This window comes from Tamandua tetradactyla, chromosome 10 (assembly GCF_023851605.1).
Source record: "Tamandua tetradactyla isolate mTamTet1 chromosome 10, mTamTet1.pri, whole genome shotgun sequence".
NCBI classification, from domain to species: Eukaryota; Metazoa; Chordata; class Mammalia; order Pilosa; family Myrmecophagidae; genus Tamandua; species Tamandua tetradactyla.
This window is the reverse complement of record NC_135336.1, coordinates 20,012,583-20,016,468: the sequence shown is the minus strand read 5'-3', so window position 1 is coordinate 20,016,468 and position 3,886 is coordinate 20,012,583.

The following is a 3,886-nucleotide window of genomic DNA, read 5'->3' as shown; positions in this document are numbered from 1 at the left end:
GAATTAACTGTCCTCTTGGAAGAATTGGAGAAAGAATAGCAAACTAACCCCAAAGCAAGCAAAAGGAAAGAAATAACAAAGATTAGAGCAGGAATAAATGAAATTGAGAACATGAAAACAACTGAGAAAATCAATAAAACCAGAAGTTGGCTCTATGAGAAAATCAATAAGATTGATGGGCCCTTAGCAAGACTGACAAAAAGAAGAAGAGAGAGGACACAAATAAATAAGATCAGAAATGGAAGAGGAGACATAACCACTGACCCTACAGAAATAAAGGAAGTAATGACAGGATACTATGAACAACTTTATGCTAATAAATACAGTGATGTAGATGAAATGGACAACTTTCTAGAAAGGCATGAACAACCAACTTTGACCCTAGAAGAAATAGTTATATCAGGAAATGCACTAGTCAATATATAAACTTTGTACCAAATAAACACTTTTTGCTTTAGTCTCACACATAAGGTGAAACTTTAAAATATTAATTACTATCAATTTTCAACACCCTGCGGTAATGACATTCCTATGTCCTTCCTCGTGCAAAAACAATTTTTTAAATTTGTATATTTAGCCAGTATCATTACATACTCTAGGAATTCCTAGATTATACCATCTTAGTCTTTATCATCTATCTTTCTTTCTGTTTTCATTTGTGCCCCCAGCCCTCCTCCCTCTATCATTCTCAAATGCAGCTTCATTCAGTGTTTTAACATAATTGTATTGCAGTTAAGTAGAATTGTGCTGTCCATTTCTGAGTTTTTACAATCAGTCCTGTTGCACGATCTGTATCCCTTCAGCTCTAATTACCCAATATCTTACTCTATTTCTATCTCCTGATGGTCTCTGTTACCAGTGAAATTCTCCAAGTTTATTCAATAATGTCAGTTCATATCAGTGAGACCATACAGTATTTGTCCTTTCGTTTCTGGCTAATCTCACTCAACATAATGTCCTTAAGGTCCATCCATGTTGTTACAAACTTCATAACTTTATTCTGTCTTATACCTGCATAACAGTCCATTGTATGTATATACCACAGTTTGTTTAGCCACTCGTCTGTTGATGGACATTTGGACTGTTTCCATCTCTTTGCGGTTGTAAATAATGCTGCTATAAACATTGGTGTGAAAGTGTCCATTTGTGTCTTTGCCCTTAAGTTCTCTAAGTAGATACTTAGCAGTGGTATTGCTGGGTCATATGGCAATTCTATATTTAGCTTCCTGAGGAACTGCCAAACTGCCTTCCATAGCAGTTGTACTATTTCACATTCCCACCACCAATGCATAAGTGTGCCTCGTTCTCCACATCCTCTCCAGCACTGGTCATTTTCTCTTTTATTGATAATGGCCATTCTGGTGGGTATGAGATGATATCTCGTTGTGGTTTTGATTTGCATTTCCCTAATAGCCAGGGAAGTTGAGCATCTTTTTATGTGCCTTTTGGCCATTTGTATTTCCTCTTCTGAGAAGTGTTTAGGAGACCACCTCCTAGTATAAGATTTATAAGGTATCTCCCTATATTTTCTTCTAAAAGTTTTATGGTCTTAGATCTAATGTTTAGGTCTTTGATCCATTTGAAGTTAATTTTTGTATAGGGTGTGAGATATGGATCCTCTATCATTCTTTTGCATATGGATATCCAGTTCTCTAGGCACCATTTATTGATGAGACTGTTCTGTCCCAGGTGAGTTGGCTCAACTGCCTTATCAAAGATCAATTGTCCATAGATGAGAGAGTCTATATCTGAACACTATTCTATTCCATTGGTCAGTATATCTATGTTTATGCCAGTACCATGATGTTTTAACCACTGTAGCTCCCAGAGAAAGAAAGACTAGAGTGCTGACACAGACACTGACAGTTGGAGATCAAGACAGAAAAAGTTTGAATGCTAAGCAAGACTCACAAAAATAGCCAGAACCTTAAAAGAAGAAATCTCTGGCCCTGGAAGATGACAAACTAAGAGATGAAACCCAGAGTTTTTCCCTGGAGCAGTTCAGTGAGGGGCCACAAGATATTAGAAAGGAAGCCATTGGAATCAGCAGTTGGAAGCAATATAACCAGGAATAAGGAACAGCAGATGCCAGCCACATGACTTCCCATGTGATAACGTTGGCCTTTCTTTGGAGTCAGAGTATCTTCCTCTAGATGCCTTAGTTTGAACATATATATATACACATATGTACTTTTTTTTTTTTTTTGCTTGGCAGGCACCAAAAATCAAACCTGGGTCTCCAGCATGGCTAGGCAAGAATTCTGCCACTGTGCCACCATTGCCCGCCCTAAAAATGTGTTTTTATTGAGAAATCTTCACACACATATAGTTCAACCATATTATACAATCTGTGGCTCACAATATCATCACACAGTTGTGTATTCATCACCACGATCATTTTTAGAACATTTGTATCGCTACTGAAAAAGAAATGAAAAGAAAAAACTCATACATCCCATATCCATCACCCCTCCCTCTCTTTGATCACCATTATTTCAATCTACCCAATTTTTAACACTTTATCCCCCCTATTATTTATTTAATTTTTATGTTTACTTTTTTTACTCGTCTGTCCATACCCTGGATAAAAGGAGCATCAGGCACAAGGTTTTCACAATCACAAGATCACATTGTAAAATTATAGTTGTAATCATCTTCAAGAATCAACAGCTCAACAGTTCAGGTACTTCCCTCCAGCCACTCCAATACACTATAAACTAAAAAGGTTGTTTATATAATGCATAAGTATAATCTCAAGGATAACTTCTCGGCTGTTTGAAATCTCTCAGCCACTGAAACTTTACTTTGTGTCATTTCTCTCTTTCCCCTTTTGGTTAAGAAGCCTTTTTCAATCCCTTGTTCCTGGGTCCCCATTCATCCCTGGATTCAGGTCCCATGTTGTCAGGGAGATTTATATCCCTGGGTGTCCTGTCTCACATAGAGGGAAGGGCAGTGAGTTCACCTGCAGAGGTGGCCTAGAGAGAGAGGCCACATATAAGCAACAAAAGAGGTTCTCGGGAGGTGACTCTTAGGCATAATTTTAAGTTGGCTTAGCCTATCCTTTACAGGTATAAGCTTCACTGGGGTGAGCCTCAAGATTGTGGGCTCAGTCTATTGAATTGGTTGTCTCCACTGTGAGACTTATCAGGAATTCCCCAGATAGGGGAGTTTAATATGTCCTCCTTTCTCCCCATCCCTCTCTTCCAAAGGGAACTTTGCAAATACTTCTTTATTTACTGCCCAGATTACTCTATGATATATTGAGGCATCATGCTAACCTGTACAAATCAACAAGATCTCACGCCCTATTCTAGATTCCAAGTAATTATCATGTTCAAGTAAACTGACCATATGAGTTAAATTAGATAATGTGCTACCAAAAATTAAAATTTGCGCCAAATGAACCTCTCCCACTTTGGTATCACACAGAAGTTGAAGTTTGAAAATATGGGTCATATCATCATTTACCCAATATTCTGATTTACCTTAGTCCTATCCAGATCAGCTTCATTCATATCTCTAAGTTGAAGTCTGATCACTTTTTCAGCTTTCTTAACAGTTGCTGAATGGGGTATCACTGACTTTTATAGCTTCAGGGCTCTAAATCTGAGTCTTGGATGCTACATAAAAATCCAGAGTTTCAGGGAACAACCAGATTATATACAAATAGCTCAGTCTCTCAGAATTTAGAAGTAGCAGTTATAACTCCTAAATATATGTGACTGCTGTAAGAACTTACAATCTAGAACCCCTTACAATAGGCCCCAACCTGATAACCCATGCTCTGAACTTCAGTTCACCAAGTTTGTATATTGTAGTTAGTCCGTATGTTATGAGTCATGATAATATTTGTCTTTTTGTTTCTGATATTTTATTCAACATACAA